The sequence below is a fragment of the Sorex fumeus genome, unplaced genomic scaffold (genome assembly GCF_029834395.1).
Source record: "Sorex fumeus unplaced genomic scaffold, SorFum_2.1 ptg000141l, whole genome shotgun sequence".
Classification (NCBI taxonomy): domain Eukaryota; kingdom Metazoa; phylum Chordata; class Mammalia; order Eulipotyphla; family Soricidae; genus Sorex; species Sorex fumeus.
In genome coordinates this window covers 1,088,332-1,112,898 of record NW_026606198.1, presented here as the reverse complement: position 1 = coordinate 1,112,898, position 24,567 = coordinate 1,088,332, and the positions used below count along the sequence as shown (strand labels likewise).

At 49.0% G+C, this 24,567-nt stretch overlaps 1 protein-coding gene across 1 annotated transcript in view; it reads left to right on the top strand.

The window, feature by feature from the left end:
* The first annotated feature begins 1,509 nt into the window (after positions 1–1,509).
* Positions 1,510–24,567, top strand: part of LOC130015911 (tensin-3-like) — a 264,718-nt gene continuing 241,660 nt past the window's right edge. The window contains exon 1 of the mRNA XM_056106653.1: positions 1,510–1,611. The gene's annotated coding sequence lies outside the window, so the exon portion shown is untranslated. The remainder of the gene's footprint in view (positions 1,612–24,567) is intronic.

Here is a 24,567-nt window from a genome sequence, read left to right as displayed (position 1 = left end):
CGACTACACATGGTTGGCTCTGCTCTGAAGGCACCTTGTGGTCTAGTGCAGTGTCTTTCCACCACTGGTCGTTGGAGCGGTGCTGACTGAAGAAAGGTTAAAAATCACTGACCTACCTCCTTGGTTACAATGGCTAGTCTACGTGCAGGGTAAGTATCCTTCACGGGAGCCAACGGGCTGAAGAATGCTGGTCTAGTGGAGGATTTCCCACAGTGGGAGAAACAGCCCTTCTCATGCCTCGATTGGGGTCATGCAGGAGTGATCCAGAAAGAAAGAAGTAGCCTCTGATACAGTTGGGGTGGGATGGGCTGGCACTTTCTGTTTGGTCCTTTAAGAAGGTGTATTTTTCTCAAATATAATTCTAGGGCAGTAGGTCACCAAAGTTTGGGAGCCTTTGGTCTGGTGGAAGAGTCAATACTATTACAGAGGAACTGGAAATTGGTAACTCTTCTTCCTGGTTCCTTATTGTGTTCTATCCCGACCAACTTTGGCAAGCCATTAGGAATTTGAGTCAGTTTCTTCATCTGCAAAATGGGAGAGTACTATCCCTGCACTGCTTTCAGGCAGGACCCACTAGTGGTGACTTCTCACATCCGGGAGAGCTGGCTGCTGCCTGTCCCTCCTGCTCAGAGCGTCTTTCTAATTGGGCATGTCCTGCTCCTGGTCAGTCACATTCTGCTCTGTCGCCCTCTGCTTATTTGCACGGTGGGATGGGTAGGTGGGTGGCCAATATCAAGTGGCACCCAGGGGCTGTTTGCAGTGCTGAGTGCTCTGGTTACCATGCTCTGGGACCATGAGGTCTTGGGGACAGAAACTGGGGCTCCTGACTGAAAAACTATCCCTGCAAGTTGATTTTAAGAAATCATGTGGTTTCTAAACTTTCCCCTGCCCCTTCCCTAAACTAGCAGGACCTCCATCACAACCATCAGTCCTCAGGAAACCAGGAGAGTGGATTGTAAGCTACAGGCGGGGGGCCAGATGAGGTGCGTGTGCTGTGCATGTATGGAACTGTACGTGCTTGTGGATCAGGGTGTGTGTGTGTGTGCGCATATGCGTGTGCTGTGTGCCTGCGTGCGTGGGTAGGTGTATGGGTGTGTGCATGCACGTGCACTTGTGTGTGCTTGAGTGTGGGTGTGGATGTGTGCATGCTTGTGCCTGTGTAGACAGGAATGTGTAGGTGTGTGCGTGTGTTTCAGTGGATGTGTGTGTGTGCGGGTCCATGGTCGTGCCAGTGTGTGCGCCTGTGTGCACGTGTGTAGCCCTAGCTTCCGGGAAGCAGTGATCTGTGCGCAGACCTCCGGTGACCCCTGCGAGCCGGCTGCTCAGTGCCCCAGGGTTCGGGTCTCCACCTGGCCGCTGCGGGGGGCCGGGCCCCTGCCCTGGGTCCCCCAGGAAATGTGCCGCTTTGTTCGGGCGCCGCGGCCAGGTGCCCGCGGCCGGGACGCGGCTGGGACGCGGCCGGTGGCGATTGCGAGCGCTGCCTCGAGGGGGCCCTGCGGGGGCGCGGGCGGCCGGCCAGGAGGACGGGCCTGCGCGCCGCCCGCCCGTCCGCCCGCCCGCCCGGCCCAGCCGCTGCGGCCATCGCCCCGCGGGACGGCGCGGATCGTGCAGGTACCGGGCGGCTCTTTGTTCCGGGGGCGCGGGGCGCGGGCTGGAGGCGGCGGGCGGGCGCGGGGCGCGGGGCGCGGGGCGGGGGCTGGAGCGGCGGGCGGGCGCGGGGCGCGGGCTGGAGGCGGCGGGCGGGCGCGGGGCGCGGGGCGCGGGGCGCGGGCTGGAGGCGGCGGGCGGGCGCGGGGCGCGGGGCGCGGGGCGCGGGCTGGAGGCGGCGGGCGGGCGCGGGGCGCGGGGCGCGGGCTGGAGGCGGCGGGCGGGCGCGGGGCGCGGGGCGCGGGGCGCGGGCTGGAGGCGGCGGCGCGGGGCGCGAGTCGGGGCTCGGGCCCGACTGCGGACCTGGGTCCCGCCGCCGCCTGACACGTCCGAGGAGCGGGGTCCGAGCCCGCCCTGATTCGAAAGTCCGCGGCGGGAAGGGACTCGGCATCTCCACTCCCCTTCTCAGAGCATGGATGTGGGCTGGGACCCCCGCCCAGCACACACGCGCACACACGCGCGCACATCCCCCCAACACACACACACACACACACACGCGCGCGCACCCCGACACCCCCCCAACACACACACCCCCCAGCACGCACGCACACTCCCAGTTCACACGCCCAACACACACTCGCGCGCGCGCGAACACCCCCCAACACACACGGCCTCAACACACACGCACACACTCCCATCACACACACGCGCGCGCGCGCACACCCCCAATAGCCCCCAACACACACACACACCCACACACACACATCCAACACACGCGCGTACACACGCACACACCCAACACGCACGCAGCCCCCCTTACACACACGAACGTGCACGCACACGCACACTTTGATCTTCTGACTTCTTGTGCTTCCCCCACCCCTGGTGACATGTAAACGGTCTCCCAGGAGGTTTGGAAGACGCTGGAAATGTGACTGTGGAAGTTAGGGGCTGGCAGCCCGCCCTTCCGGGGCACCTTTGGGCATTTCTCGGTGAAGTTTCCTGTAGGCTCTTCGTCTCTGCACTGCAGGCTTTTTGGAAGCGCCGCAGTTCTGCTTCTAAAAGATACCTGCTTGTGCTCCAGATTCTTCCCTTTTGGGGACCTGGGAGGCTATATTTGCAAATCAATCAACAAGTATTAAGAAAGGCATTCCTGCGGGCTGGCTGGGAGGGACGGGGCGGTGCTTCCAGCCCGCGGGGCCGAGGAGAGATGCCTCTGTGCGCGCAGCTGCCGCCGGAATCTGGCAGGAGGCCAGGCTCCCGACCTCAGAGGCAGAGGCAGTAATATCACAAAGTAATGCTGACCTTCGAGACGAAGTGATAGCGTGGCAATAGCCCCGCCGCTCTTTGCTCGTGCTGAATGCTTTGCGTGTATTCATTCACTCTTGTTTGTTGGGTGCAGATAACAACCTTAAAGCGACCTGGGGTAATTGCCTCACCTTACAGATGTGTGGAGGGCAGCAGATTGCAGGATCTTGGACCTCCTTTGCTCCTAGCTGCCGCTGTCTTCCAGCCTCCGGAGTGGTCAGTTTTTCAGCCGAGGCTCTCTGCAGTACAGAACGCCCTTGCATGTAAACGGTATGGTTGTAGTACTAGTGTAGCTGACTCTTAATAGAGGAGCACTGTGTAATCCTTTTGAGTGAAGCTGTTTACAGATACACCCTCGAAGCTCAAGATTGCAGGGTCAAGTATGTTCCTGTGCTGCAGGAGATGTTACTGATGGGATTTTTCAAAAAGGGCTTAGGAAGGAGGATGTAAGGCTGGAGTGAAGGGAAGTCAGGAGAGGAAACCCAAGTCTGTTGATACACCCATTTTACAGATGTGCACATTAGTTCAGAACAGCTATGACTCTGGATCCGAGCCAGTACTCTGGCACTGTATTTCTAATAGCAGCCTGGCATGAAACCACAATGTCCGATTGTCAAAAATTACTTTCCTACTTTGCTATCCAGGGCATCCTTGGCTGAGTCTGTTGTAGGACCCAGTCAGCAGAGGTTGTTGGTGACTTAGAGCGAGTCCCATTACAGTGAGTCTTCCATCTGCTGACCTGGAATAAGGGTTCTGGTTCCTTGGACTTTGTTTCACGTACAACTTCCCTTTTCAGTAAGAGTGCTAAAAAACCAACTCATCCTTGTCAGGTTTTGCAAACTCTTCTAGTTGCTGAAATAGATACGTCTACTCTCAAAACTCAGCCGCGGGGTGGCGTGGGGTAGTGCGTATTGTATGGCTTCACCTTCAGAAGGGTCTCCCAGAGAGAGCTGGTTTTCAGTCTTCACTGCTTCTGTGAGGATGTGTTCTTTCCAGAGATTCTACTTTGAAAACACCAGCACATTTAAAGTTTGCTTTGGACTGGGAGGACAGTATGGTCTGAAGGCAGGAAGACACTTGCCTTGCATGTGGCTACCCTGGATTCAGTCTCTGATATCAGATGTGGATCAGGAGTGATCCCCGAGCAGAGCCAGGGGTAACTTTGAGCGCCTTGGGGCTACCCCACCCCGTCCCAATGCCCAGTGTCGCCTGCTTCAAAATGCTCCTGAATGCTGGGATTTCTCTTAGGCTCGGAAACAGCTTTTAATTTCCTGGGGTGTTGAGTCTTCAGGCAGAAGTCTGCAGTGCATGAGCTCAGGGGAGGAAGGTGTTTCTTTCTCTCTATTACACAAGCAGCAAACCAGAATCACAGGGTTGCTGGAATCCCTTTTGTTTTGCTTGTGAGGCCTGGTGACTGCCCGCTGTCTTAGCTTGGGTAAGTGGGACCCTGCCCTGTTCATCGCGGCTGAATCTCCTTAAGAGAGGTCTTGCTTTCCAGACGTGTGTGTGTGCAGGTTCTCTGGGATCCCAATGGCCGTGGCAGCCTTGCCCAGTGTCTCCTTGCTTGGTGTCTCATTGAGGAGGGAAGAAAGTGGTGAAGCCAACAGTAGCCCATCAGTGTGCCTCACAGTGTCCCAAGGAGAGGATGAGCCCTGGACATTTAAGGGTAGTTATGTTGCTTTCACAGAGAGAAATGATCTGGACTGGAGAGATAGTACAGTGGGTGGGGCACTTGCCTTACGTGTGGCTGGCTGGCCTGGGTTCAGTTAACGGCATCCTATATGGTCTCCTGAGCACTGTCAGGAGTGATTTCTGAATGCAGAGTCAGGAGTAACTCCGGAGCATCCATACCAGATATGGGGGGAAGAGAGAGAGAGAGAGAGGAGAGAGAGAGAGAGAGAGAGAGAGAGAGAGAGAGAGAGAGAGAGAGAGAGGGGAAAGAAAAGGAGAAATGAGAGAGATTTACTTACTGATTGATTTTTGAACTACACTGGCACAGTTTAGATTCTCCTTCTAACTCAGTTCTCTTGGGTTGCTTCTGGCGGTGCCGGTATGGGGAAGGGCACATGGTGTAGTTAACTGCACCTGGGCCACACATGTGCAGAGCATATGCTCTATTTCTTTGAACCATCACCCAGTTGGAAAATGTGTTCCAAGAGTCAGCCGGTGATGAGGAAAACTCTTTCTGTGGAATACTCCCAATGGCACCAATGATGTGCTCCTTTTAGTCACAGTCACCGTTCCGTGGAAGAGTTACCTGGTCCCATCACTTCCTCTGTGTTCACTTGCTGTTGGTTTCGTTCCCTTACCAGAACATTTGTCTCTTGACTAGGTGGTTCGACAGGAACAGGTAGTTGTCATCTGGACCTGATCATTACCTGACTGTGCAAGTTAGGATTTTTGCCTCTATTTTCATAATTGGGCATTGAGACTCAGCAGGCTTGGGCGATTGCCTCTGTCGTGGGGCTGATTAGGACATAGGTGTGGAAGGTGCAGAGCCCGTGTCTATTGTTCGCCCATAGAAAGTGAATGTCCTCTAGGTCACTGGAAGCCTGGGCTGGAAACCTGGGACTTTTTGGCAAGTCCAGGTTCCTCCAGAATCTCTTTGCCAGCCGTGATAACCCCTTTTTATTTATTTATTTAACTTATTTTTGCTTTTTGGGTCACACCCAGCGATGCTCAGGGGTTACTCCTGGCTCTGCACTCAGGAATTACTCCTGGCGGTGCTCAGGGACCAGATGGGTTGCTGGGAATCGAACCCAGGTCGGCCGCGTGCAAGGCAAACACCCTACCTGCTGTACTATCGCTCTAACCCCGATCACCCCTTTTTAGGCTGCCTGAGAGGACTTCGGCTCCAGCTGGTGACACTTCCAGCCCCAGCTGCTTCCTTAGTGGCAGATTTGGGCCTTTCTTTTCTCTTTTTCCTTCCTCCTTCTGCTCTAATTATGGCCTGTGGAAAGCTGCCCTTCCTCTTCCTCTTCTCTGGGGAGAGATAATAGCACTCTTTCTCCCATTGCAGGAGAGACTCCCTTTCTCCCTTTGTTTCAAGCTTTGGAAGGTATCTGTAGGAATCCTCTCTCCAGCTTCCCACCCCACAAACACCCTTACTGCCATAGCACCCCGCACCCCCCTTTCACTGCATCTCTGTGGTCACCTAGTACATCTTTTTAAAAACTAGGCTCGGATCACACCCAGCAGCGCCCAGAAAACTGTGTGTGGTGCTGGACATCGAACTGACTGTGTGCACGGCAAACACCCTGCCTCCTGACCGACCGGGTGCATCTTGAGTATACATTTTCTGGAACTGGTTGTGCACAGTGAAAAGCAATTCTTCAGGTTTTTGAACGCACAAAAATGAAAGCCTTGCAGCAGAGTAAGCAGGCGAAGTCCCTGGAGAGTGACTGAACCACAGACTCTGTGATAGACGCCTGAAGTTGCTTTGCTTTTCCTGTTGAGGCTGCTGTGGGGAGCTGGTTATTTCACACTGGAGGGTTCAGGAATCTGATCTCTCCCCATTAACCCTGGAACACAGCTGCAATGTGTTGCTTCGCACTCATTGTGGAGCTGAATGTACAGGGAGCAGGGGAGCAGGCCTGCATCTGGCCCCGTAAGTCACCCTGGGGCCAGCCTGGCCATTAGCCGGGGTGTCTGTGTTCTGTACACATTCCTCCCTGCTCCAGAACAAAAGGGCTCCTTTGACTTGGTCCCGGCCTTCCTCTCTGCTCGTAATCCATCACCTTTCTCAGAGCTTTCTTGAGTAGCTAACCCCTCACCACTGGTGATTTTGGACGCAGATCAAAGGTGGAGTTCAGCCAGTGTACTGGGAGGAGAAAGAATGCTGGTGGCCACAGACCTGGGGTGAAACTGCCCTTTGTTGCGACTGTCCCCTGGGTTCCCTACCACAGCCTGGAGTCGTCTCTATCTGATGGAGTCTGTCCAGCTCCCCTTGGATTGAATTTGATTCATTTGCTGCTATTCTAGGTGCAGAACTTGCATAACTTCCCAGTCCTGAAAGTTCTGATTCCCCTTTGGGGATGCAGGTGTGATAAACCTGAGGACTTGGTGGATCGGTCTTGAGTTAGTTCCATACGGACGGGTGTGTTTCCAAGGGACAGCATCCATACTTGTGGCCTCTCTCCACTGGAGTGGCAGCGAGGCTGGAGGGGTGGCTGGCCTAGAGGTTTGCGGTGATTAGGAATGTAGCTTTTTCCTCCTGTGCTTGGAGGGGACTGGTATTTGTCATGTCTCAGCCTAGGAAGTAGTAGAAATTTCCCAAGTAATGGACATGTCTTAGATGATTTTTGACTCTTTTTCTATTTTCAAAATATATATATATATATATTTTTTTGTTCTGTTGCTTAAACTTAAACTTAAACTCTTTGTATATAAGTGCATCCAATTTCTGGCACTTTTTGGTCCCTGGAGCGCAGCTCGGAGCAGCCCCAGAGCACTAAACTGGGAATAGCCCCTGAACATCCCTGTGTCTGGCTCCAAAACAAACCAAAGAATTATTTAATGTAATGTGTGCTCATTGTAAACTTGAAAGGGTAAATTTTTCTGACATTCCCACCTCAGGGAAGTCCTCGGGGTTCTGTTTTTGAGACCATATAGATAATTATGTGTCCTGCATTTCGGCATCAGCATGGCAGGAGAAGCGTCTGCTCATCTGTAATAACGTTGCACACACACAGTGCTGCTGGCAGTGCGTTCCTGAGTGTGTGGACCAGTGGTGATGCACGTGAGAGGCCGTGTCCTCCGAACACGCTCGCCTCTGTGCGTTCTGGCTCAGAGATCACTGGGCAAGATCCAGGCTCGTCATGTCCTGGAAGTTACTTATGAGATGGTTCAAGATCAAAGAACACAAGCTTCTTTATTTTGATTATTGTGGTAACATTTGTGTAACCTCAAATTGATCATTGTAAGCATGTACAGTTAAGCATAAAGGACATCACATGCTGTACGGGCATCACCGCCGTCTCTATACAGAACTCTTTCAAAGATTCTTTTTATTCGAGCACTGTGACTCAGCACTCATCCTCCTCCAGTGGCAGTTTCCCTCCCACCCCAGTCTATTTCCTTTTTTTTTAATTTTTTTTTTCAGTCTGCACTCTGCAGTGCTCAAGGCTTACTCCTGGCTCTGCACTCAGAGGTCCGATGGGAGCCCCTGTGGGGTTTTGAGGATTGAACCCCGGTCAGCAGCGTGCAAGGCCAGCCCTTCCACACTGTGTTGTCTCTCCAGTCCAGCCTGCTTCCTTGGCAGCTGCAGCTTTGTTGTTGCAGCTTATGCCTCATGCTTGCAGTGTTGTTTCGGCCTGGGTGCCCCACATGACGGATGTGCCCTTGAAGTCTGCACCCTCTGACTCCCTTCCTCCCCTCAGTTTCTCTCCTTCTTCCCCTCCCTAGATTCTGGGATGAGTGGTGTTCAAGGTACCCTCCCTTTAATGCCTTGCATTCCCTTCTCCTGTTATTGTAGATATTGCGGATAAGTGAGATCATCCTATGTACAAAGGACTCACTCGCAAAACTGAAGACTGTCTTCCCATTAAATCCTCACTCCCCATTCCTGTTCTCTCACAATCACAATCACGACCATCCTGTTGTTCATCGATTGCCTCGAGCAGGCACCAGTAACATCTCCTTCATCCTAACCCTGAGATTCTAAAAAGTGCCACATTCAAGGCTCTTTCAGGGTTAGGAGAATGAGACCCATCACAGTGATGGGTCTTATTCTCTCAGCCCTGGAAATCATCATCCTACTTTATGCTTTTGACTCATATAGAAACATACTCTTAAGTGGATGATAAGTGTGCGCATGTGTGTGTATGTGTGTATGCATGCATGTGTGTATGCGTGTGTGTGTACTTTTTTCTTCATTGGGGGGCCTCCCAACAGTGTTCAGGGATCCTGGGGCCACTCCTGCATTACTCTGATCCAGATGTGAAGCTGCTTGGGCCCTAGTGCTAGGGACCACCCCAGAGTTACCCAGACAGTGCTTGGGGTTCCCAGGGCTTTAATTTCTCTACTGTCTCTCCAACCCAGGAATGTGATTTTTTTTTTCCTTTTGGTGATTGACTCATTCATTTGTGTTGTAGCACATGTCAGAATTTTCTTTCAAGACTTAACTTTCAACTTCTCAAAATTGAACTTCCAACTTTAACGTCTGAATTCTGTTGTTGGGAAAGATCTCATTTCGTTTGCTCACGTTTGCACTGACGGGGATTTGTGCTGCATTGATCTTTTGGACATAGTGAATAATGTGACTCTGACCAAGGATTTGCAAATGTACCTATTTAAGGCCTTGCTTTCATTTTTGTGCATATTTACCCAGAAGTAAGCAGTGACTTTTTGAAGTCCCTTAATATATGTGGCAAATTGCATTGGAGGGCCAGTTTGTTCATTGGATCTTCTTGATATCCGTCAGTATTGCTGAACACGAGATGGGATGTGCCCAAGGGGTAAAGCATCCTGGCCTGCAGGGAAGGAAGAGGGAGGCTTCTCACCGAGCTATTCTGACAGATTGTGTAAACTTAGTGATTAATGGAATGAGAAAGCAGGAAGAATGTCTTTTATTACCATATATATATATACATACATACATATATATATATCTTGGGGGTTGGTTGGCTTTATTTTCAATTGAAAGGGTCTGATTTTGTTTCTGGAGAATGGTTTTAATTTGGATAAACGGTTCAGTCTGGGAACCACATGCCAGAGCTCATGATCTATGAGTGTAATTACTCAGGATTTCCTCGGCTGCTTTTTTGGAGGAAGCAACAGCGACCAGTCCCTGCTTCGGTTTTGACTATGAAGCTGCAGTGCCCAGAATGGAGGCAGCATTTCTGATTAGTACCTGGAGCCTGTAGGGCCAGTGGAGATCTAGAAAACAAGAGGCACAGCTTCACAGACAAGGATTGATTTTTACTCTTTAAAAATGTGCTCACAATTTCAAGTCAGCAATGCCAACAAGAAGGCCCTCCAACCTGGAACCACTGAATTAGGACTGGCATTGTTCCCAATGTGGGCATTTGCAGAATTGACTTGGTTTGTCCGGTCACAAGGGTCCAGAGTAGGGGGCTGCTCCTTGCAGGAAGGGCCTGTAGGACTTCTTTTGAAGGGAATGTTGGGCAGATGGCATGAAGGAGGACGTTCTGGGCTCCATAAGAAGAGTCAGGTTGGGGGCAATGAGGACACACAGGGCAGGAATTGCGTGGTATGTTCCTGGAACAGTAAAGGGACTCAGGAAGGTGGAGGGCATAAGACACAGGCTAGGAAACTCCATCCTTTATTTATTTATTCATTTATTTTATTTTATTTTTTAAAAAATTTTTATTAGTGAAACCCCATGAGGTACAGTTGTAGACTTACAAATTTTTGTGCTTGGGTTTCAGTTATACAATGATCGAGTACCCATCCCTCCACCAGTGCCCATTCTCCATCATTTACATTTTTTTTGTAATTTTTGTTAGTGCAACACCATGAGGTACAGTTGTAGATTTACACATTTTTGTGCTTGGGTTTCAATTGTACAATGATCAAACACCCATCCTTCCACCAGTGCCCATTTTCCACCACCACGGGTCCCAGTATCCCTCCCCCGCCCCCCCCATCCCACCCTGCCTCTGTGGCAGGGTATTCCCTTTTGTTCTCTCTCTCATTTTGGGTGTTGTGGTTTGCAAAAGAGGCATTGGAAACTCCATCCTTTAGGTCTGTCTTAAAGTCTGAATTTTCAAGCTGTTTGAACACTGGGAGTAGCAAATTTACTTAGTGACTTGATCGGATTGGTTGGGAGCTCTAGGCAGGTGTTTGCTTTTGGGCCACAGTGGCAGTACTCGGAGCTTATTTCTGACTCTATGCTCAGGGATCAGCCTTGGTTGCACTCAGGGGACCAGTAAGCGGGGCTGAGGATTGAACCCAGGTCAGCTGAGTGCTAGGCAAACACTGTATCTGCAGTACTACTGCTCTGGAGTAAAACATTTTTACTTTCATTTCTGTTTGGTTTTGGGGCCACATCCAGCTGTGTTCAGGGATTACTCTTGGTTCTGTGCTCAGGAATCACTCCTGGTGGGCTCGGGAGACCAGAAATGAAACTAGGTTGGCTGCAGATAAGGCACAGGCCTTCCCCTCTGTATCGCTCCAGTCCTGAGCAAGTGTGTTTGGAGCAGGCAAGGGAGTATATACAGTCTGTAAAAGCGTGTCAGGAGCACTCACAGAGGAGTGAGGTTGACAGCAGGTGCAGATGAGTTGTGAACCTGGACTGTACTTCAGTCACTTTGTCATTGTGGTAAAGACCCTGCAGCCCCATGAGAGACGCCGCGCGGGGGCTTGGGCCTGGCCTGGAGATGCAGCGTGGTCACTGTGTGGAGGTGTGAGGGAGAGCTGGCGAAGACCCCAGCCACTGGAGCCCCAGCATATGTGGTGTAGAAAATGCTACTTGCATCTCTGGAGCTACCCTGCTGGCAGCTGCCCGTGGTGCCTCTCACTCTTCGCTTGCTGCTCACACGTGAGACCATAATTTTAACCAGATTCCATGATGGAAAATTCAGGTGAAGTGAACTTGCACCAGCAGAGCAGATTTGTTTTGCCTTTTCCCTTGCCCCCTTCTGCTTAGGGAGTCGTCCAGCATTCGGTCATCTTTAAGAACCTAATGCGATTCTTCTTGGCACTTGGTTTATTGCTAGAGACTTTTTTTTCATTGCTCCCACAGTGTGAGTGTTTGTGAATGATCGCCCATTCTCACACTAACACGCATGGTTATATTCCTCTTTTGGATGGGGTTTTTGTGAAATGCGTTAGAATAGTGTATGTGTGATTCTCATGCTGATTGATTCCTCAGATCTCTACCCTATGGAATGCAGTGTCCATGTGTTTGCATCTTTACTATTATAATTGCAACAACCTTTGTGTGTGCGGAAGGGAGGGTGCCAGAGCATGTGCTCAGAGCCTCACACTTGCAAGACAACTGCTCTATGGCCAAGGACCAGGATGCTAGCACAGTGGACAGGGCACTTGCCTTGTAGGCCACTGACCTGAATTTGGTCCTTGCCACCCCATATGGTCCCCCAAGCCTTATAGGAGTGATCTCTGAGCACAGTGTCAGGAGTCAGCCCTGAGTACCTCCAGCTGGACCCAAAAGCCAAAACCCCAAACCAGACAGTCAGGAGTGTTGTATGGTCAAGCTACATCCCTGATGGTGATAACCTCTTCTTATTTGAGGGGAATTGCCAGGCCCTCAGTGTGCATTCAGTCACTGGGCAGGCTGTTTTTATTTCTGGGCCACACCTGATATGCTCAGGGGTTACTTCTGGCTCTGTGACCCTCTGGGTATCATTGTATTACTATCACTCTCATCCCGTTGTTTGTCGATTTACTTGAGCAGGCGCCAGTAATGTCTCTATTTGTCCCAACCCTGAGATTTTAGCAGCCTCTCCTTACTTGACTTCCCCAACGATTGGAGGCTCTTTCAGGGTGAGGAGAATGAGACCTGTTATAGTTACTGGTTTTGGCTTATTGAATACGCCAGGGGGAGCTTGCCAGGTTCTGCCCCTGCGGAAGGGATATTCTTGGTAGCTTGCCGGGCTCTCTGAGAGGCATATATGTATATATATTTCTCTCTATGATTCGTTGCCTACTGTCATCAAACATGGTGTGGAAATTATGGAAAATGGGTAGGAAGTGTCTTATGATGTGTCACGCGGTCCGGAAAGGGGCCTGGAGTGTGGAGGATGTTGGGTAAGTGGAGATCGGCTGACGAAGCTGGGTCCCTTGGGGCGGGGAGGGCTCTCGCCTGCCCCCATCTGGGGCGCCCCAAGTGAAAACAGCCTGGTGCAAAGTCCCTCTGGGTACAATTCTGGAATTGCTCCTGGTGGTCTTTGTGGGGGAACATATGGATGCCAGAGATCACTCCTGGATCCGCTGTGTGCAAGGCAAGTGCCCTACCCACTGTACCGTCTCTTCGGTCTGGGACAGGCTATTTGTGATCAAGTGGTCAGAAAATTATTCAGTGACTCCCCTCAGCTCCTTCTCACTGATTCAATCTGGGTTTGTTTGATTTTACATGTGGCACATGGAGAGATTTCTGCAGTAACACGGTTCCTGCAGTGACACAATTCCGCTCTGTCCTGAGGGTCAGACCTGCTTTGTGAGAGCTGGTGGTTTGTGCCATAGTAGGTCTTCACCAACCGCTCTGGCTCTTCTTCGTCAGTCTCCCTGAGTCACCTCAGATAAGAGCCACCTAGCGAGTGGGCGGGCTGATTACTGATGGGCCTGCATATTCCAGACTCAGCTCTGTGGGCATTTGTGATCATAAGTCCTACCAGGATCAAGTTAGGTCTCGTCAGGATGCAGTTCAATTCTGCCAACCAGCACCAGTTCTCATGGAATCTGGATGGTCTGAACTTTTGGCTCTCAGTTCCAAGATGTGCTGACCCATGGACTGGAGCAAATGAGGCATTAGGGGTGGCTGGGTTCTGTCTTATGGTTTTCCTTTACCTCTTGGGTCATCGTCTTCCATCTGTGTGTACAGGTTCTGGCTTTCCGTTTGCTCTGGATTTCATCCTTGCCTGTGCTTGGACACACCGGCGTTGAGGCCATAAGCTCTCTGTATCCAGTTGTGCCAGATGGTGTTGAAATTTCAGGGCCGTGACTGAGTGCTGTTGAGATCATTCGGCTTGGCCAGTTTACCTGTTAACTCAGATTTTGGGTGCCTAATTCCACCTCTGCCACTGAGTGACACTGAGACAGTTCCTATGCGTCTCTGTCTGAAGTGGTGTCAACTCCAGGATTAATGCGGAGGACTTCACTGGGTCACTTGTGTACCCTGTGACACCCAGTACTTCAGGTCTTCTTGGTGTCATGATCTCCTCAGCCTTTTCTATCCAGGCTAGCCCCACACTTGCAGATGTTTCAGGAAGAAAGGGGGTGGGCCTGTCCCTGGACCTCTCAAGAGCATCACTGGAACCAAACAATCATAGGCTCTTTGAGGTCTAGTCAGTCATGTCCTTAACCTTTAGGGACTGGGTCATGTATATTTAGTTCTTTTTATCCAAAGCTTACTAAAATTTGAGCTCTTCCAAGGACAGGAACCAAGGCTGCTGCTTGTATTTGTGCCTGATAAGAGCTTTGGAAGGAGCTTCGTCCATTTAGTTTTGTGGCCTTGGGCAAGGCATTACATCACAGCAGCCCCCATTCTGCTCTTTGGAAAGTGGGAGGGCTGGACCCCTGATCAAAGCCCTGTCTGGAGTGTTTCTCATTGAGGAGACAATTCCACACCACATGGAAACATTATAGAAGTTGATTATTTACTAGAAGGGAGGGAGAGCTTGTACATTTTCCCAGGGTTTCACCAACTGTTTTAGCCTGGGGGCTGGGGGGCAGCGGGTGGGTACTGGAGAGGAAAGCCTCTGTTTCCTTCTTTCTTGGTGTTTGGCTTTGCAAATTCTGTTACTTTCATAGGAAGGCAGTTTACACTTGTCTTACAGAATTGAGAAGCTAACGCGCTGTTATTTTCTTGGAAAATATCCAAGTTTCAAGTTGTCATATTACTGAGAGTAGATGGGAAATGCCTGCTCAGAACCCACGTGGCTCCTGCTAAGAGTTGCGCATACAAAGCCTTTACTTTATTATTCCTGTAACTCAAAAGAACATTTTTGGACTTAGCATGTTCTGGGGTTTTCTTAAAATCCCCTGCAGAATGGTAGGAATTATTTACAGGAGCTAGCAATGTGTAATCACTTGTCTAATATTTAAATGAAGGTTCAGTTCTTATAAAAATGTTGGACTTCCAGCAGATTCTTGTTGGGACAAGACTCAGCTTTCTCACTTCATTTCTGCTAGGGTTTCCCAGATAATGCTGACCAATTCCTTGTTTGGGGTGACTGAATACATTTAAAGTATGAGCCAAACATTGGAGAGCTGTTTTTATCTGGTCTGTAGTACCTTTAGACCTTGAAGTCTGCAGCTCCTTGATCTCAAGTTGTTCTGCAGCTCATCCATTCTGCCCCAGAGAGGCGCCTAGGGTGGGCCAGTTGGCATCTGGTCTTGGTGCTTGGTGGGGACAGTGCACTGGAGTCTCTCATCACTTGCCTGTTTCCTACCTTCAGGCTCTGTTACCTGCCAAGTGAATGAGCTGTGGGGACCTGTCAGGTCATAAACCAAACCTCGGGCTCATTGCCTGAATGGAAGGTACAGCCCTGAGGGAGGAGGAGGCAGGCGAAGGGGCAGGAACTGACATTAATTATTGACCATGGGAGAGGCCCCAGCAGAGGGAGATTCCTTTGTTCACTTTTTTTCAGTCATTGCTTTCAACAGCTTGAGTGCTGACTGTGCCCCAAATAGTTAGCCTTCGAATCAGAAGGGACTGGGATACTACCTGTGAGTCCTTTTCCTTCTAGGACATGCAAGAAAGGGGTTCCAGCAGCCTTTCTCTGTCCTTGGGAACCTGGTGTTGCCATCTTCCTTCTCACGGGACACCCACTGAAGATGCTAGTTTCTGACTGGCCTGCCTTCTCTTCAAGCAGTAACACCCCCATCCCTCTCTGAGACTTGTTGCAGACAGTAATGGGACATGGAGCCCTAGGAGGAACAAACATGCAGCTGGAAGTAGGACCTGAGGCCCTGCTGATGCCCTGAGCTTCTCACTATTGGGCTGTGAAGAGCTTAACTACTAAGTCACCCTTGGGTGTGATGGAGACTGTCTTGCGATAACTGGGGACCCCAAGAACTGAGCGTTGACTGTGTTTTAGTGTAAAATGAAAATGAAATATCAATGATAGTTATTGTACTTAAGAAAACACTTTACAAATGTTGATTTCAGTTAATTTCTCTTTTGTGTTTTGCTTTTGGGCTTCCATTCATCTGTCATTGTTGATTCTATATCTTAGCTATTGTACTGAGTGAAGCAGTGAATAATGGTATGCGCATATCCTTTTGAGAGAGTGTTTTATGGTCTGGAGGTAAATTCCCCCAAAGTGGGTCATATGGTAGTTCATTTCCAAGTTTCCTGAGAACTCTCCATACTGTTTTCCACAGGGGTTATAGCAGACAACATGGGAACATCAGCAGTGGATGAGAGGTCCAGAAAAGACATTTTAAAAAACAGTTTTGGGATAATTGGAACATTTCCAGCTATGTTGAAAGACTAGTGTAAAGATTGCTTATGTAACAATTGCTTATATTATTGCAATAGTATAACGATTGCTTAAATCATCTAGATTTGTGGGGGGTTTTAGCCATTTCATCACATTTATTTGATCTTTCTCTGTGTAAGTTGAGAATAAGTTGTACATAGTACATGCTTGGAGAGTCACTTACAAATGCTTTAGTTAGCATTTTCTAAGAATGAGAACATTTTCCTACATCCCTCAATCTCAAAGCCATGAGCACAATAAGAAATTTAATATTGATTGAGTGAGATTAGGTAGTAAGTCCAATCCTTACTGTAATGCTCCAGTTGGCCCCTGCGATATTCTGGTTTATAAGAAATGTGTATTGAGCCATTCAGTTAATTAAAATGTATTCTTAAAGATATTTGTTTATTGTCCATAAAGATATTTGATTTTGTCAGTTCCTGGCCAGTGGCTTTCAAAACACTTGCAACCTCCTGACTGCTGTGACCTCTGCCTGAAGGGAACAGGACGCAGGACGGGACAGCAGAGTGGGCTCATTTGGTGAATGGTCTTGCATATGTAATGAGTGCACAATAAAAACTCAGGGAGATACATTTCAGAGAGTTTATGGATTGGTGACTTTGTGGGATTTGGCCAAAAATGGTGTGCTGAGTTCTATGGAAACTTTGTGCCCTTTCCGCAGAATTCTTTTATGCGGCTGTTCTGTTAACAATGAACCAGTGATCTAGAAAATGTTCTCTAGAATTCGGAGCGATGCTAACATGGTTACATCCGAGGAGAGGCTCCTATCTGTGGCTCGTAGGTCAGAAGTAGGGGGATAGCCTGAGCTTTCCTGAAGGAGAGGGTGGTTTTAGGAGACTGATCCCCTTACCTGTGGAATCTGGTGATAGTATTTTAATTGAGTTGAATTGCTGGTTGGTGTGTGGAATTGTCAAACACTCATGTGGGAATTAGATCCAAGAATCCTTTTCAACTCCCAAAGTGATTTCTTGTGATGCCTGGATAGTCTCCAAAGTCATAATAGTTTAGTCGTTGTGTGGATTACCACATCCTTCATATTCTAAATGTTGGGACAAGTGCTCTGTTTTCTTTGTGTTAATCTTTTTTTTTTATCATTAGGAAAACATGAAAACATTTGATAAAACTTTTTTGGATGGATTTTCAGATAGCACTGTAGCACTGTTGTCCCATTGTTCATTGATTTGCATGAGCGGGCACCAGTAACATCTCCATTGTGAGACTTGTTACTGTTACTGTTTTTGACATATCGAATATGCCACAGGGAGCTTGCCAGGCTCTGCCGTAGTGGGCGGGATACTCTCAGTAGCTTGCCAGGCTCTCCGAGAGGGACGGAGGAATTGGACCCGGGTCAGCCACGTGAAAGGCAAACGCCCTACTTGCTACGCTATCTCTTCAGCTCAGATTTTCAGATAGTTAAAAGAAATAACAGAGATTCTTTGCATCCTTGACCCAGTTTCTTTCTATGGAATTATCTTGAAAAATTATGGAATAAATGACAACCATGGTGTTACCATTGATGGAGTCAAGATCCAGAACATTCCACTCTGCCCTCACCCCTTAACCTTATCTGTTCTAGACCTCTCTGTTCTACATCTCTATAGTTTTGTTATTTACAGAATAAATATGAATTGAAGCATAATTCCTTGGAGATCCATCAGGATTGTTTCTGTACTAGTTGTCCTTTTCCTTACTTGATAACTGCTATTTCAGAGTGTGGATGGAACATATATCCAATTCCACAGAATATTATACAAACACACACATATGCATATATATACATACGTATGTTTGGTTTTTGGGGCCACACCTGGGCATGCTCAAGGGTCACTCCTGGTTCTGCAGTCAGGAATTACTCCTGGCCTTCCTCGTGGGACCATTTGGGATGCTGGATTGAACCTGGGTCAGTGACATGCCAGGCAAATGTCCTATTGCTCTGGCCCCTGGAATATCATTTGTCTACTTCTTTGAAAGACATCTTTATTGTCTTCAGTTCATGGTATGTCTCTCTAATAGTTTGTATCTTCTTTGATATCTTTCATCAACACTGTGTAGTTTCAGCATATAACTTCTGCATATGTTGAGTTAGATTCAAGTTGTTTGTTTTATGGTTTTTTTTTTTTCCCCCAGAGCAGGGGCCGTATCTAGTGGTGTGTGACTCTGAAACAGTTGATTCGCCTCCCTCGGGTGTGTTTTCTGTAAGGAGGGAAAGCAGCTTGTCAGGTCTGTGGAGATGGTTTTGGTCTTTGAAGATCTAGAAACAGAGAGGAGAATAAATCTGGAGCTGACTCAGAGAAGTTGGTTCTCTCGGGGCACATCCATAGTCTTGTTAGTCTTTTTGCTGTCTGTGCTTTTGTCCTGGGCTGGGAACATGAGCGGCAGCACAGAGGAGCCTTGGCACATCTGGACGGATGCCTTTCGACAGCAGATGTAAATGTGCTTGCTAAGTTCCTCCTTGAAATCTCCAAATCCACGGAATTTTAATTGTTTTCATAGTTTATACCCGGCCAAGTTCCTAAAATTATTGTAAGACCTTGCAGAATTATACATAACAGGAACAAATATTTAAAAGAATGCATGACACAGGGAAAGTCAGCCTGGACATCTCAGTGGCGTGTCAGAAAGTCTGAGGGAGCACATGATTTGACTGTGAGCTTCCTGGCAGCCAATGTGAGAAGGGGAATTTATTTTCAACTGTTTTTATGGTCTTCATGGAATAAAAACAAATTTAAACATAAACAGAAATGAACAAATAATGCCACAGAACATAGATATTAGTCTGGATCCTGAGAGAAGGGGCACTATAGAGACTTTGGGTTTTAACCACATCCCGCAACTGACATGTTAGCAAAGTGGAATTCAGTTATCTCTTAATACCCTAGGTGCCGACCAAGAAATGCATCCTGCTCTAAGCACCCTGGATACAGGGAGTTGTACTAGAATGCTGGGGGTCCTGACATGACACAAGAAGGAACTAGGGTTCTCAGGGCCCATTTGGTTCTGTGGGGTTCCCCTCTGTGCTTGCTCATTCTGCTTCCCCAGAGGAATAAACAGTGCTATTTATTTATTTTTAAATTTTATGTATGCATGAGTGTATTGAGTTTTGGGTTTTGGGGGACAGCACCCAGTGGTTCTCAGTAGCCATTTCTGGCTCTGAACTCAGGAGTGTCCCCTGGTGGTGTTCTGGGGACCATCTGTCCAAACCCGACTAGCAAATCTTTTTGTACTCTTCGCTCTGTGTGTCTTGTCATCTTTCTCTGAATCATGTTAGGGTAATGAATGGCTTCCTAAAGCCTGTGTTTTCAGAGCCAGGAGCTGCAGTCATGTACATAGATGTTCATTGTGTGTGTGAAGTGGAAGAGAATTCCAAATGCCTTTACAATGATAGTTTACTTGGACATAAGAGCAGTAGCAGTGTAAAAATTTGTTCCCCTTGAGAACTTTATTTTGGTAGACCTACATTTCACCTTAACTTGAAAATGTCGTGTCTATGTTGTGTCTAAGTAGAGATAGGCTTTGAGCACTAGGAAGCACTGCTTCCTACTTGGGGTTCACAGTCTCCTTTGGAGGTGCTGTGAGTGTTTCAGTGCTGCAATTTGTGTTAATTAAGCCACATTCAGGAGTGAGGCACTGACAGTGTATGCGCTGGCACTAAGAAACCAAATATGTAGTAGTGTGAATTATGGCTCTCTAAGATATTTCTGAGTTATTTTCATTAGATAATCGGCCCATTGCTTCCAAACTTGAGGACCAGCGTTTTCAACATGGAATCTCTCATGTTGAAGATGTGGGAGGGCATTGTAGAAGCCCAAACAGGATGAAGATCGGATGGGGGAGGGGGCATCCTTCTGAGACTGCACGATGTGATATGGGGGCAAGTTAGAGGTTAATGCCCTTGACATTGACAAAGGCCCTGGGCAATAAAGCAGTAGGGTTGTTCTCTTCCAGAACATATGGAGATTACTTCTCTGTTGTGAACCTTTCCCCTGCTCCTGGCTGGCAGGAGACATCCTGCCTTTTGGTGTCCACTCTCTGCGAGAGCACCTGGCAGCCTGGAGTCCCAGCTGAGCAGCTGCTTCAGCTTCCTGCTAGAGTGTGCCCGAGGGCCAATTCTGCTGCCTTCCGAGGTTATGAAACATCTGAACGGGTCTCCAGGCCTTTTCCAGTGCTTCTCAGAGTGGGCCGGACTGCCTGCCTCCAGGGGTCGAAAGGGGTCAGTAGCAAGTAGCCTTGGGTGCAGTTGGAGGACCTCTTCTGTTTGTACATTGGTGAGTACCTTTTATTTTTCTGAAAAGGTGGGTAGTAGCTGAATGAATTTAGGAACCTCTGGGGTGGGGTGGTTGAGTAATGTGCTCTGTATATATATATATATATATTTTTTTTTTTTTTTTGGAAGGGTTTGCTCATCCTGGGACCTGCCTGAAGCGGGTCCTGGTTTCTGTCCCCCTGCACCTTCCACAGGCCCCTGCTGGGAAGTGTCTGCAGTCTGTCCTGTGCTCTGGTTGATGATAGGCTTTTAGAGGTCCAGCAAAGCCTCTTCCGCTGTTCCTGGACACAAACCTCGGCCCTGTGAGGAGACGTGCTTGGCCAGAGCCTGGTGTTTTTGCTGGGGTGCATGGGGAGCGCCTTGTTGGGGTGCTGAGTGGGCACTGAAGAACACAGGGTGCTGACAGCGGAGCCAGGGCCCTGCCCACCCTGCCTGCTTTGTATCTGGAGGGGGAGTTGCAGCGGGCGGGCCCTTTGATGTCTGGGCTGATGGACAGTTCTGGAGAGGGGGGTCACCCTGACCTAGGAGTGCCTCAGCCAGGGTGGAGGATCCTCTTTGGAGTATCTGTGGGCCTGAAAGGAGGTGTGCCGACTAGTAGCTTTGCTTTTTGCCGGGGGCTAAGAAGAGCGGAGAAACTGCGCAGAGGAAGCATTCCTGGGGCGGGGCCTGATTGTGGCCTCATCTTGTGTCAACACCACAACAAATTCCCTTTCTGCTTTTATGTCAGAATCTACATGAGGCTGGGGAAATGGAAGCTCTTCTTCGACCTTGTTGGTTGGGAGTATGTCCCATGAGCTGGGAGGCACTGGAAGGCCGGTTTAGCTCTGCTTGCTATGGTCGCCCCGGGGTGGGGGAGGAAGGGACAGATATCCTGAGGCACCTGCTTGCTCCCACCTCCCACAGGGAGTCCCCCTCTCCCCCCCCCCCCCCATACAACATGCTCCAGTCTGTAGAATTTCTCTGGAAGTTTCCTGATAATAACCTTTTTGCAGTGGAAGTGGACCCTTAGCTCACGACTTCTTAGCATTTAAGTAGAATCATTTTTTCACTGGGACATCACGACTTCTTAGCATTTGAGTAGAATCATATTTTCATTGGGGCATTTTCCCAGGGACTTTCGGGCCATCCACAGCCCTGGTAGAAGCTATGGCGACTCACCTCACTCTTGGTGCTGGTTAAGATGGTACTGGGAAGTGGCTTGAGGTTGAGTGCAGATATGTGGCCCGCTGCTGGTGGGAGCCTGCTGGTGACACTTGTGACATCTGGCACCACAGTACAGGTGTGCCTCGCCCAGTGCATGTGAGCCAGGTGTGTGAACACCACAGCTGAGTGTGTGCTCCTAAATTATGCAATCACAACAAAGAAACTGGAGAAGGTTGTTTCTATTCCCCACTACCCGCAATAGCTCCAGTTAACTGAACAAAGAAATGAACCATTGCTTTAAAAAATGAACTAGGATTAGAATATCAGTGCCCTAAAAGTTGTTAGTACATTTGTGTAAAACCCTTTAGTTATTTCTATATGTAAGAGTTTTACTTGGTTGCTTATTGAAATTTTGCTGGCTGTAACTGCCTAAAGATTTGAGAAAGTTGTGGAAAGTGTCCCACGTTTTGGGTCACTGAGTGGATATTCTTTTTCTGTATTTGGAAGATTAAATGAGAGAAGACTTTGGGAAAGGAAGGTAGAGAATTTGGTTAAAATGGAGAAAAAGTTTTTCTAATGTTTTTCTTTTTCCTTTTTTTTTTTTGTTTTTGTTTTTGGGCCACACCTGAAGGTGCTCAGGGCTTACTCTGTGATCAAGGATCACTCCTAGCGGGGGACCATATGTGGTGCTGGGGATTGAACCTGGCTCAGCTCTGTTAGCAAGAGCCTTCCTTGCTGTACTATTCATCTTGACCCAAACAGTCTCTTTTGTGGACTCAGGAAAGGCAGAAGCCAGAGCGGCGAGCACTGTCTGAGGGCCTTCAGGCTTGTTGAGGGAGATGAGGAAAGAGGAAGGGCTGAGGAGGGCTTTCCTCAGCATCCTGACTGGTACAGTCCCAGCTGGAGATGGTTTGGAAAGAAATTTCCAAATTTATTTGACTCATTGCCTCCCACTTCAGAGAAACAAAACGAACAAACCAAAACCAAAACCAAATACTCATAGCTTCTGCGGAAATCTACCCCCTTTAAAATCAAACACAGAAAGGGCCCATCACCAAAAGCACAATGGAGAAAAGACACTTGCACCCCATGCTCCCAGCAGCACGATCCACATAGCCAAAATCTGGAAACAACCCATGTCCAAGACACAGTGGAATATTAGTCGGCCATAAGATAAAGGCATGCAGTTTGCTGCCTCAAGGAGGGCCCTGGAGAGGAACATGTGAGTGGTTAGTGAGAGGGAGAGACCAACACAGAACGATCTCTCATATCAGGGTACAAGATAACATAGTGGGGGAATAATAATACCCAGAGACAATGGAGAGGAAGGATAGGAGAGCTGGTCTTCAGAAGCCAACAGGCCACCTGGGGGGCTGGGGGCTGGGAGGGGGAGGGTGGGCAACAGCTATGGAGGAAGGAAGCCTTCAGCTGGGAGGAGGAGGTGGTGCCAAAAGGTGGGAAAGGTGAAGTGTCAGGTAGGAAACCCAATCAGCACAGTGCAAAACCCTCTTATAGACCCTCTTAAGATCCCCGGAGGATGGGAGAGTTACTAGCGGAGGGAAGTAGGCACTGGGGAAGGTATTGGTGTTGAAACATTGTATGTCTGAAACCCTGTTATAAATAACTTTGTATTTTTAGGACGATTCAATAAAAACACTTTTAAAAAAGGAAGTGCCCCCCTTTCCACCCCAAGCTCCTGCCGACCCTCTGGGTCAGTCCAGCTCTCCCGCAGGGAGCTGAGCCTCTTGGATAAGGACAGGCCTTCCCAGATTTTGTTTGTTCGTTTGTTTTTGAGTCACACCTGGCCTGACTCCCTGCTCTAGGCTCAGGGATCTCTCAACCAGGCTGGGGGGACCGTAAGTGTTGCCAGTGATCAAACCCAGGCACACCCACGGAACTCTCTCTCCAGCTGGCCTCCGCCCTGTTTGTTTCAGTGAGCATGCTTCCTCTCCTACTCTTAGGAGCTCTTGTGGGGGAGTCCCACAGGGGGGCACTTTCCAAGCCGGGTCTCAGGCACTACTTCCCCCGAGCTAATCTCTGCATCTTGGGGAGGCCCCAGATGTTTGAGGCAGGGGCGGTGACCTTCATTCCAGCTCTGCAGGGAGGTGTGGGGACATCTGCACTGGCCTCCCTTTGGAAGCCTCCCCACATGCCCGCCTGGTGATTCTGTGTTAAGAGCCTTAAGAGATTTTTTTTTTTTTCTTTTTGGGTCACACCCGGAGATGCACAGGGGTTACTCCTGGCTCTGCACTCAGGAGTTACTCCTGGCGGTGCTCAGGGGACCATATGGGATGCTGGGAATCGAACCCAGGTGGGCAGCGTGCAAGGCAAACGCCCTACGCCCTACCTGTCGTGCTATTGCTCCAGCCCTCTTAAGAGATATTTTGACTGAGAAGGAAAACTTGTTTGTAGCAGGGACCAAATGTTGGGGGTTGGAGGGTGGGAGGGATACTGGGATTAGTGGTGGTGGAGAATGGGCACTGGTGGAGGGATGGGTACTCGATCATTGTATAACTGAAAGCCAAGCACAAAAATTTGTAGGTCTACAACTGTACCTCATGGTGTCTCACTAATAAACATTAAAAAAAAAATTCAAACTGATGAATTAAAACATAAAAAAAAATTTAAAAAGCCAAACAAAGGACAGTTGAAATAATAGTTTTGGTTCTCCCGGCTTACACAGACTAGCCCTGTGGTAACCCCAGTGCTTCAGGAGGGCTAGGACAGAACTTTTATCATTGTTGGGGTGACTGAAGAGCAGGAGGACCTCATCAGAACAGTCAGCTTCTATTTTACTAGAACAGTAAAGAACGTGTTTTGATTAAAGTGTTGAAGTATATTCTTTGGTAGGTGTTTTTTTGTTTGTTTCTGGGTTACTTCCTGCTGCTCAGGACTTACTGCTGACTGTCTCAGGGGTCAAACCTGTCAGGCTCCGGGACCATATGGGGTGCCACGGAGTGAATTTGGGTTGGTTGTGTGCAGGCCAGGACAATAGCCGCTGGACTACCTCTCCAGCTCCCACACATGCAGTGCAGTTTGGACAGTGCGTGGACACAGGCACACTGTGAGTGAATCCGTGTGGACGGACGCCTGAGTGTGCACGGGTCACGGCGCTTCCCA